This window comes from Patagioenas fasciata, chromosome 2, assembly GCF_037038585.1.
Source record: "Patagioenas fasciata isolate bPatFas1 chromosome 2, bPatFas1.hap1, whole genome shotgun sequence".
In the NCBI taxonomy this organism is placed as follows: domain Eukaryota; kingdom Metazoa; phylum Chordata; class Aves; order Columbiformes; family Columbidae; genus Patagioenas; species Patagioenas fasciata.
Genome location: NC_092521.1, coordinates 9,273,904 through 9,286,063, shown reverse-complemented (window position 1 = coordinate 9,286,063; position 12,160 = coordinate 9,273,904). Strand labels below are relative to the sequence as shown.

Below are 12,160 nucleotides of genomic sequence, written 5' to 3'. Positions count from 1 at the left end.
CTTTGTTCTGCACTTCCTGAATTAAAAAACAAACCAAGCAATTTTAACTCTCCCAACATTCAAGTTACTCTGCAGGTTCCTGCTGCATGCCTTGAAGATCACTTATCAGGTTTGAAATCTTTTACCAAGTGCTGTTGACAAAGATCCCTTATCCCATGGCCTTTAAGGAAGAAAAATTCTGGTAACAATCTCATGTCCCAGCAACACAGGACAGGAAGTTGAAATTCAATAGGAGCTATAAGTGGACTGTCAAGGACTGTCACACCTATGAAAGAATTTCCTTTGGGAAGGGGAGGGTAACTTTGTAAGAAGGAAAAATTTCATCATTATTTACTTTCAACTGGACTCTTGGTCAGTGACGACTGATAGCTCTAAGAAATGAACTCTGCTGTATAAATTGAAGAGTCCTGTTGGCTTTGGGTAAGGAAACCACCATCAACAAGCCTGTTCATACAAGTGCCATGTGTTTTAAAGATTATGAAAAGTCACAAGCTTTGTAAGCCTCATTAAGCCGATGACAGCTTCAGCAATAGATTCAAACATACGTGCTGAGCACCATCCCTGTGCTGAGTCAGAAGGAAGCACGCTGCCCACTCTATCTCCATGGGATATTTCAGTCTTGCCTTCAACAGTCTCCAGGTAATGAGCAGATCAAGCCCTGATGAGCTCATTAGATATGACAAGTCTATACTCAAGGTTACTGTGCACAACCCTATTCTTTCTTGGAGAAAGGTAAAACCACCACACAGCATTTGTTACTGATGGAAGAGAGGATTAAAACCAAAACACAGCACTTAGTCCGAGATGCGGAAACACATTAATTTCCTTGGAAGTCAATGTTGCTGGTGTCAGTCAAAGCGATGCTGCCATGTACCTGCTCAGGAGTAGCAATCAGCTCAGAAGAGAGCATGGCAGCTGGAAAGGGAGATCTGAAAGATTGATTCTGACAGCTATAAAAGCAAGAGGGTTTTTAATATTCAGAAAAGTGTCAGCACCCTAATAACAGAATTTCCGTCTCCAGGAGCTACAATTGTCAAATCAAACCTGATTAGATCCAAAAGTTTAAAAAAAGGCATCGAGGCTTTGACAAATTCAGGATGGTTCCCTTGGTAGAGGTGAGGGACTGTGAAGGAGATGCCTTTCAAACCCAGCGAGTCTCACCTGGTTTTACCCCCAACTTGACCCTCAGGCACTGATGGCAGAATGCCACATCTCACAATGTAAGTGAGGAGCATGGAGCAGGTAGCACCAGTTTCAATGGCACCAAGTTCCACCCTGCTAAAGAGCTGTCTTGCAAAGCCAGATGGTTTCTTCTGAGAGTGGAAAGAGTTACCCTCCACCCTGATAATCCCACCTTCGGTGTGTGCACCTCTGCAAAACAAGCCTGAAACTCCCATAAGAAGTGCAGCAGGTTGCCTCAGGGTCTCTTATTCCACCTTCAGTCTGTCTCATGAGAAGCTCCCACTGAGAATACACACTGATATCTTCTGTGTGTGCGTATCACAGCCAGTAAATTTCCAAGCAGGACAGTAAGGTTGTAATTTTTTTACTGGCAGACAACAGCCAGACTCATAATATTATTTTCCACTTTTAGAGACATGCCAAAATTGTGGCCAGTGGCTCTGAGCGCAACCTCAGGGGAAAGTTACACCTTGATGAAATGCCCTTTTCCAAAATGAAACCATGCTGTTTCTTCTTTCATAAAATACAGAGAACCTCTAAGTTTGTGTGTGGTAAGATAAATCACAGAAATGACATTTTGAGCAAAGCTTATTTAAGAATTCACATAGCCACAGAAGAGGAAAAGTTGGGTGTATGGGTCCCTGACAGCTTGCCTGAGGAGGATCTAAGCATTTCTTTCTGCTACACTAGCAGCTAACTCTTGGTCAGGGTTGCTCTCACAGGACAACTGTCCTTTTTCCAAACTAATAACTTTAAATGGGGCAAACTTCTTTGGATTGTTTGTCAATTAGTGTGACAACAATCCCCAGAGACAGGACTCGGGTATTTTAAACCACAGGGACAAAGACTATCTAAATTGGTGGGTGGGGGGAGAAGCTCTTCTCCAAGAAACACTAGAGGCAGTGACCACACTGAGCACTTCTGGTTTAATCTGGGAAAATTTTGTTTCTATATAGCATTCTTCATCTAGAGCTTTTACAGGCAAAGGAAAACTGTGTGTGTGTGTTCCCTTTAGGCCAGCAGAAACAAATCACAGCAAGTGAGTCCCTTTCCCACTCTGGCAGCAGAGGAAGAAACCAGCAGCCTCTTCTCCTGGAGCTCTGTGAAACAGAGACATCCCCCTCAAAACAAGCTGGGATGGTAATTCTAACCTATTGATTCTTTTCCATCTTAACCTCCAGTTTTTCCTCTATTAAAATAAAAAAAATAAAAAAAAAAAAAGGAAAAAAATCCCAAAATGAATTGTAATTAAATAGCAACATCCTCTGCCAATACTCACCCTCAACTCAGTATTGACAGGAGACTCTTGCCTTGCAGAAAGGCAGCTTATTCTGAACTCCTTTGTTTCCTTGCTACTAGCAAATGTTTTAGCTACTTCTGCAATTACTGCATCACCTTGTATTTTTCAGCCACCTTGTATTTGTTTTTAACAGCCAGCATCCATCTCCTGTTCATTCACTCTTTGGCCTCACAAACACTTATATAGCTGCTCGAGGGTTATTTCTATTTGAAGCATGGGTCATTTTACACACCAGAGTTACGGTGATTTAGGAGAAGCCCAGGTAGGGCAAAAACTGGTGTCTTAACTGGGCATTTACACCCAAATCTTGGTGCAATTTAACTGTCTGCATTGTGAGCTTTATGTCAAATCACAGCAACACTTGGAGGACCAATATATACATTGGTCAATACATACATATTTCTTTTATTCCTGAAAACTTCCATGATTTTAAAGTACAATTAGAAAAATGTAGAAGTAGTTGTCTCAATTTCTATCACATTTATTTCCTATAATTTGAGTGAAATTCCCCCTTGTAAGAGATGTAAATCACCTTAGCCTGGAAGATGCATCACAGTTCTCCAGTGTCCTCAAATCTTTTACAGTGTACATATCCTACAGGTTAATGAAACGCAGTTTCTCAAAGGGGCCAAAAACCACGTGAATACTGCATAAAACTACATATATAAACAACTAATATAAAACCTTGTGTGGTGGCCTGGGGCAAAGTTTGTCTGTAATCAGTACATTTTTTTACTGGGTTTGTTTTGTTAGGTTGTCTCCCAGACAACACACACATCTTGCTGCCCTAGCAAGCTGATGACATGACTGTTTGAGATGGCAGGACAGCAATGCGCCACCATCCCTGCGGTTTTACCATGGAGTTGTGTAGCTGCTGCTGTTTCACACATCCTGCTACCACGATACAGGCTTTTTCTCTGTCTGAAGAAATTCCTTCTGGTCTGAAGAAATTTTTAATTTTGCTTATCTATTTTTGCATACTGTTGCAATATTCACAGAAAATTAGTTGTGACAGCCAGAGTGAGTCAATGACACTTTTCTTTGGAAGGTCTCAGGAACCAGGCGAGCAAAGGCAGCGCACCAAGAGCCACATGGAAAACATACCAGACTGCACAACCCTTGCAGCCTTACGGTGATAACCTCATTGCAGTAGCCAAAGCAGAAATATAGGTGATTTCTGCTGTATCAGCAGTGCTTTTGCACATCTCCGATGACTGCAGTACACAAGTGGCAGACTCTGAATCACTAAAGCCAATGACCCATCTCTAAAGATCTTCTGTCCATGTGTTTGAAGACTTCCTCTTACTTTCCCAATTCAAAATCAAGCTGTTGGTCAAAAGGGCAATGATTATATGTTTTCTGGAGTCTCCACACATTTTACAGACTGAACTTAACCTCCAGGAAACCAAAATGCTGTCATTTACAGCTGGCAAGACTAGAGCAGAGAGTTCAGATGGGATGGGGCTCAGCTCTCCAAGTCAGCTCCAGCTTCCCAGCCACAAGTGTGTCCTCCCACCACCACATGCTTATCTTCAGATTCAAAGTTCATGTGTCCCCAGCTCTTCCAATGTCTTGGTTCACTCTGACCATGGCATGCAGAGAGGAAGGGGAGTGGTGGGAAATGCAGGAGTAGGCTGTTTTAGCAAGCAGCAATTGTGGAAACAAGACTAATGAAAGGAAGAACACGTGCAAAAGAGGGACAAAATCCACAGAAGGGTACCAGAACAGCAGGACTGAAGGACATTTCAGTGACTACTTAGGAAGGAGAGAAATGGAGATGAAACTAGGAAAACTTTCCCTGAAGCTCTGAAGAACCTCTTGGTATCCCATACCCACTTTGTATTTCTACAGGCACCTCATGTCACCATGTTACTGACATTATTCTGATTGTTGCAGAGTTAAGTTTTTCACCTGAAGATGGGGTCTGGAAGTAAAGCCATATCCTCTGGCCCCACAGCTTTGGTTCCTGCCCAGGCACTCCCTATGAATCCATTACAGAGTCCCCAGTTAGTCGGGTAAGCCGTCCCAGAGGCATTTCTGGCAGCTCAGAAGAAAGGAACTGCCTTCTGCCAAATTTATAAAGCATCCCCCTGCTCTTCTTCCAAACTGTTTTCTTAGCACCACAAAAGAGAACTTTGTTTTCCATATGATACAAGAGCCAGTTTACATTTGAATATTACCTTCCTAAGCAAGAGAAGTTTCTGCACGGACCTGTTTAACTACTAACTTTTTAGAAAGGCTAATGTAATTTTTCCTTGCATTTTTATGTTGCCACTAGTGCATAATGCCCAGAGTGAGACAGATAACTCCGTTATACCTTCATTGCAGAGGTTATGGCATTCTCAGATGCTGAACTGTATGTGCCTCCACATTCAGTCTGCAAACTTACTATCTACTTGCTTTGTGTTTCCACTGACACTAGTGCTTGATCATCTAGAGATACTAGGTAGCACTCAGCATTAACATTTGTAGTTTGATGCTGAACTTTTGTTAAGAGGATACAGGGTAAGCAAAAATTTATTTTTGCTTTTTGAGGTGATTTTTTTTAAGCTAGAATTGAGCCAACTCTTTGGGAAGAGCAGAATGTCTCTTTGTAACATGCAGAGTGAAGCCACGGGAGACCTGATCATACAGTCATCACTTCTCAACAAGAGCAAATTTTGTCTGAAAGGGAAAAGCAGAAGATGTGGGAGTGGGAAAGAGAAGAGAGATCAAGAAGGATGATTTCTAATTCTTCTAATAAGCATCAGACCAAGAAGCAGGAGAAATCCTTTCTGTACTTGAAATACACAGTATTGCCCCTGAAGAGAAAAGCTGGGTGAACCTTCTGAAGAATAATAACTTCAATACAAAAATAGTTTCAAAGACAGAAGAAACAAAAACCCAAATTCAGGTATAATATCAGTATTGCCATGGGCCAACATACGCTTGTGTCAACACAGGTCACATCAAATTCAGAGGGATCATTCTGACATTTCTGAAGGCAAACTTTCTTCTTGGCTCTTTCAAATGAGGAATTTTGACTACCTGAGTGTTTAAAATGGACTTGCGACTAAGATTAAGTAAAACAAAAAGCAAGAATTCTTCACTTGGCCAAAACCATAATTACCTTGGCCTGCCTTTTTTTTAAATTAAGGTTTACTTTGATTCAGTGTAAACCAATATTTTTCTCAGTTTTGTCAAAAAAAAAAAAAAACAACCTAAGTCAGATCATCTCCACAAACTGAATTAAATCAAGATCTAATAAGAGAAAGCATTAGGTGCATGGAGCAATGGTGTTAGCACCTGAAGTCTCACACTAATGCAGGCTGCAGCCTGTATATCTGCCCAAGGGCAGGTCATGTAAAAGGCATCACCATATCACATCAGACTAAAGATATAGGCATGGATGCCCTTATCACACCCTGACAGCTTCAGATGCACTGAAGGATGTTATCAAAGAGACAAATACTGTAAGGTCAGCTCCAATTCAAGCTGCAGATAGCCCTATACCATGTTCTCTACGTAAGAGCTTGTAGAAGTCTCAGGATGAAGTAACACAGGTCTCTGTTTCAAGACTAATCCCAAAGGATTGTCTGTAGGACTCAAATGAATATGTTTCAACCCAAATATTCAAATGATATCTTTCCATTTGATCTGTGGTTTTACATGCCAGGATGTAAGCAGGTACCTTAAAAAAAATTTCACATCTGACCACATGTAATGTGTATTGAATTTGATCTGGGAATAGGGAACCTGATTCCTACAAAAAAACCTGGAGGTGATGGCTTATGCTCCCTTGGCAGGGTCATATTAACTGAGCTGGCAGATTTGATAGAATTAGATTTCTTTGTGGAGCTGGTACAGTACTGTGATGTGTCAGCACACACAGCATTTCAGATATGTAAGATTAAGTCATTGATTGAAGATCCAGCCTCCAGAAATAATGTAGTGTCCTTTAAAAGGAACAACCTTTGTTTTGTCTTGGTATACAACAGCTAAAAAAAATAAAAAAAAAAAATAAAAATCCACAGATCCTAGGAAAATGTCAGTAGCAATTATCTAGTCCAGAGACATTTTAAAATTGCATCCAATTTAATACCTCAGCTTCACCGTGCCAGGTTTTGCTGTGCAGAACAATCCTCCAAAGGGATGTATAAGGACTGATACAGCTCGGGGGAGTTTTGGGGATACCCAGAGGAAGCCTGGTCACCTCCATGCCAGCAGCAGTTGTGTGTCAGGTACCAGTGAAGTGGGAGAGGTCAACTTTGGACTCTGTTGGTTCTGACCACAGCCACTCACTCCTCCATCATTCAAACTCTTGGGGACGGAAAGCTACAGAGGGCTGAGCCTTCATCAAAAACTACAGCTGGGAGAAAGGACTTCCAAAGTCGAAAGCTACTACAAAAAACCACAACACAACGGCTCTGTTGAGATGATGTCCTCAGAGCAGGAAAGCTACACTCCAAACATTTGTCACCAGATGCAGGGAACAACTATTTACGTTGTGCCTCTTTTGCACCCTGTGATACCTCCCGATTGGACAACAGAAACAGCTGCTGTTTCATGAGGTTTACAGATCTCCTGAAATAATACACCCTTTCTCTGCCAAAGGCTTTGTTGCCTTGTACATGAGGCACAAGTCGTCTTCTTCCAAAGGAATGAGATGCACGTCGGTCCAGATAAAGCTACTTCAAAGCACAGCAGAGCCAGGAACGAATTGCTTTCCACCCTCCTTTCTCCCCAGAATTGCATTCTAACCATTACTACAGTCTTTAAAAATGATAAGACCCCTAATCTTAACTCGTACTTCAGAGGAAGTTCCTACTGATGTTATTGGGAGTTTATTTTTAAAAGAGCTCCCTGTCTACCCAGGGTCCCTATTTTCCCCACTCCATGGCTGTTTCACAGCTGTGGGTGTTGTGCAGCCCTGACTTACAGGAGCTTTTTAATAAGACATATTCCACAAAATTACTTGAGTTTGCTAGTTACAAATCAGAGCACGGGATGCTCAGCACCAGTGAGAAGAGGATGTTGGGATAAGAATGGGAAATGTGACCAGAATGGTGGCAGCAGTTCCTCTGTGGCTGGTGTTAATGAGAGCCAGGGTGGCCCAGACTCCTTATCAGAACAAGAGGAGTCAAATGAGTTAAGAGACAAATCCTCTTCAACAAACTTATCTCCTAAACAAAGGCTACTTACATTGAAAATGTTATCTATTTCATAAGTTAAAGATTAGTGCCCTGAAAGCACATCTGGCACAGGGTCAATTCATGTTTCAGATGCCCTAGACAAAGTCACCTTCCCAGAGTCCCAAGTATGAGACAAGGAGTCAAAGACTCACATCTTTCTGGACCACAGAAGGATGCAGACCTGTTCTGGATGGGCTGCAAAGGCATTTATCCATCTCACCAGTGGGATCAGGCATACTGTGCCTGCCAGGGCTTGAGAGGCAGATGGGGGTGACAACCTTCTTAGGCTAGCTGAAGTCTTCGTCAGTCTGTCTGTTGACACAGGCACTATAGCAATAAGAGCAATAAAAACATCTACAGCAGTACTTTATCTACAAGTCTGTATCTCTTGCATTAGTCATAATTCTCAGGAAACACCTGTATGGGACAGAAAAGTTTCTCACTGTTGTAAGTAATTCCACTCTGAGGTGTGAGCTGACAGAGAGTCTTGAAGTTATTTTTAACTTGCATACCCCTGATTTACTCAGGTTTTCATTTAGCAGTTATTAGGCATACGAGAAACACGACAGACAGGCTTTGATGCGGTCAAGCAGGGCTACAGACTTCAGAGCGGGGCAAAGGTACCTCTGCCTCACTTTACCTTATTTAGGGAAATTTATGCCCATGTTTTAACTTATATCAGTAACCTCAGATCAGTCAAAAATGCAGCTGCTTCTCTTCTCCTTGCAAGTTTGATTGTACACAGGCTGTTTAGCAAATACTTTATAGCAACATTTATATCACAACTGTTAGTACAAAGCTAACTGAGCTAACGCTGAAAGGTTTCGTCAGAGTATCTTGGAAGAGGGGTTGGCTATTAAAAATAATTCTTCCACTTCTGAAATGCTCCTAGGTGAAAACAAATAGTTTCTGGATGCCCACATTGTGATCTATGTCAGCATCATATTGCCTTTGGGGAAAACAGAAAAAAAAAGTACTGCAAGGAAAAGACAAGGACAGTAAGGAAGGAATTTATCTCCTTCTTCACCGATTCATCTGTCTGCAGAGAAGCGCTGTTTCAGATGAGACATCAATAGTCCTTTGCTGCCTTCTGTGAAGTATAGAATATACGTATGATATAGAAAATAAAGTCTGCTATGAGAAAGAAAAAAAGTTGAAGAAACTCTACATTTAGCATCTGACAGTGTTGAAACAAGACAAAAACTACATCCTTATTCAGACTTTCCTCAGCCACTGCCACAAAAAGCTCCACCAGGTGGTGGGATTAACAGTACTTGAAATATGCTACAGAGCTGGATCCGCTCTCACTCCTCTGCTTTTAAAAGCACATTTCTGCTTCACCACGTATTTGAAAACACTTCTAAAATAAACTCCTAATAAAAACATATTACTACTGTCATTTAACAGTGTTTGCAGTACACTTAGCGTAAAAGATGCTGTTATAATCTAGAAGATGGAACTGCCATCTGCATGACCCTAATTTCCCCTCAAATTACTCCTAGTTTTGTATAAACAGAAAAGCAAAACGATTAGCAGGAAAAAAAGCCTTATATAAAATGATGTTTAGTTTTACAAACTGCCTTCCTCAATTGAGATGCCATCAGCATTATTAATATCATCAAGTTTGGAAGAAAAACTGCAAACAAGGCTGCAAGCTCCTTTCTGGCTGGGATGTGTGAAAAATTCATACAAACAGGGTAAGTTGCTGTCTCCACTGCACAATCAGCCTATACACCAAGTGAACAAGCCAAAAGAATGAGGAATTAGTTTTTTCTCTCCTCTTTTGCTCTTTCAGAGACTATGCTTTCACATGTTACTAGCAGAAAGGTAAAATGAATGTATATTAGACAGAAGTGTACTTTAAAAATCTAGTGGTAGCTTTAAAGCTGGTTTGGCAGGACCATAGACCGAGACTTTGTTGAGGCATAGGATTTAAACCCACTGCTACTGAAATGTTACCCTACAGCAGCACAAAAATAGAGTAAATGAAGTGAGAAACTGGCAGATGTACAGAGCACCAAGTTCACTGTAGACTTATACAGGAGTTCTGTTGTTTCCAAGATAATCAAGAAAACAAGTATATAACTAAAAAAAAAAAAATCCACCTTTTTTATTCTCATCCAACCATTTCACCTCCACCCCCAGCCACCGCCCCAACACGTGTTCAAACAGATTAAAACCTGCCAGGATCCCAGATGAGCCCAGAAAGGACCCCGGGCAGAGCCATGCCCTGCAGATAACACCATTGCCAAAGGGGAAAGAGGACCCAAAGCCAACCCCAACTTCTTCTAGCATGAGAACAGCTCTTTATAGGCATTATGAACACCAGGTAGACCACCACCAGAATTGGATCGAGCAGTAAAAATTGAGGAGGGGTGAACATATCGGCTGCAGGAAGCGCTGGCTGCGTGGATCACACGGGATGCTATGGATGTAGCGATGCAAATATTTCAAAGCAGATACTTCATGCAGAGCCACCCCTCCAGCTAAAACTGTGTAAATAATACACAGGAGGTGTGTGCTGTTAATTGAGTATCTTCTGAACAGCCAAGAGACAGGAAGACTCCAGCCAAAGGTGACTCTTCATTTTATCTTATGTCACTGAAGAGCACCAACATAAATGAAGTCCTGAGGACAGGATCAAAGTAGAATAGGGACTTTCTTTTTTATACCCTTGAATTTCCTGTCTCTTTTCCACACTGAAATTTAATTTCCTTTTCAAAGAGAGCTTTTGGAGCTTATGAAAATTGACCCAAAAGATTACAAGGGCTTTGTCACCCTTCCAATCTCTCTGAAAGATCCATAATTAGGGAGGTTTTTCCTTTAACATGTGTGCCTAGCAGGCAAATATATAATTCAGACTTACAATGAAATGAATGAGTTATTTCAATGTATTGGATACATACAAGCCCAACCGTTACAAAGAGTTGAAGAGTCTCGTGTGTGCCAAACAAGTAAATATGCACCAAGGCATTTTTTTACTGGTTTGTTTTCATTAATGCCAAGACTAAAATCAATCACGTAAAATATCTAGGCTCTATGTTTGCTACAGACATAAATATATCACAGTGCAATCAAAACACACCTAACAACCAAACTGTTGGCCTCGAAGATTAGTTATTTACACTCTTCTGGAAATTAACTCCGCAAACAGATATGTAAGAGCGGGTACCTAAGACAGTTAGTCTGCTTTTTTTCCCTCTAACGGAGTAATGCTGGCGTTTCTCTCTCACCGCACAGCCTACCCAAGGGGAAAAGAAAATAAAAATAAAACACAATAAAAAAGAAACCAGGGTACAGGACTCCACCGAGCTGGTCTCTCCCGCTGCTCCCCGCCTGTCAGCGCCCACCCCGCAGCCGAGCGGCTCCGCCGGGCAGGGTACAGGGCAGGACCTGTCCCCCGTGGACCGGGGGATGCTGTGGGGAGGACACCCCTCGCCACCGCTCCCCGGAGCTGCAAAGGCATCGCCCGAAGGTGCGCCTTGCTCAGGAGCCGACCCCGGCACCCTCAACCTTTCCTTCTGCCCCACTCCACCGGGGAAATCCCGGCTGGATAGAGCGAAGCCTCCCTGCTTCGCAGTGCCGGGGCACCCGCCGGGGGATGCTGCAAGCTCCGTCAGTGCCGGGGACAACGCCTGCTTCTAAATAATAATAAATAATAATAATAATAGTTATAGAAAAAAAAAAAAAAAGGAAAAAAAGAAAGACAAAACTTAAGAGTCGAATGAGGAGCTGGAAGGGAGGGGGAGGCTCCCGCCGCGCCTTTTGCAGCAGGGGGGAGCGGGAGGATTTGCAGGTAAGGGGGGAGGAAGGCGGCGGGGGGGTCCCGCGGTACTCACGGTGGGGCGCTGAGGGGGCCGCCAAGCCCCATGGCCAGAGAAGGGCGGTCGGTCGGTCGGTCGGTCGTTGCTGTTGTCGCTACTGTCGCCGCTTCTGTCTCTGCCTGCGCTGCCCGCGGAGCCTCTCCGGGCGCCCCGTCCCTCCCCTTCCCTCCCCGCAGGGCTTCCTGCCCGCTCATATAACGCGCCCCCAGACACGTGGACGGCGCCGGGGGCCCCGGCGGCTCCTCCTCGGAGCCGGGCAGGGCGGTGCCGGGACGGCCTCCCCTCCTCCCCGAACCGCTGCGCGGGGCTGCGCGGTCGCGGGGGTTGCGCGGTGCAGGGTGCGCGCTGCGCCCGCCTGCGGGGGCGAGGAGCGGGCGGGGGGTCACAGCCGCCGACCTCCTGGCTCGCCCCTCCTGCGCCGGGAGGAAATCCCAGCTCCCGACACAACATCCCCGAAGAGTGATCACTCAGAAATATCCCTTTTCTCACCCCACCCTGAACCTTCTATACCTGAAATCGGCTGCGTGGATCCCAGCGGGGATCCCAGCGGGGGCACTGAAAAGAAATTCGGTTCTTCTCAGAGGAGAAAGCATACTTTGCATCGTTAGTAATATATCAGTGCAGCATCAGGCATTTTTAAGGTGACTATAAAATGCTGTAGAATTAAAAAGAATACAACATCA

At 43.5% G+C, this 12,160-nt stretch overlaps 1 protein-coding gene across 2 annotated transcripts in view; it reads right to left on the bottom strand.

Moving 5' to 3' along the window:
• ST3GAL1 (ST3 beta-galactoside alpha-2,3-sialyltransferase 1) overlaps positions 1-11,559 on the bottom strand; it is a 79,468-nt gene extending 67,909 nt beyond the window's left edge. For both annotated transcript variants that reach the window (XM_065831030.2, XM_071803782.1), the window contains exon 1: positions 11,493-11,559. The gene's annotated coding sequence lies outside the window, so the exon portion shown is untranslated. The remainder of the gene's footprint in view (positions 1-11,492) is intronic.
• Positions 11,560-12,160: the final 601 nt, after the last annotated feature.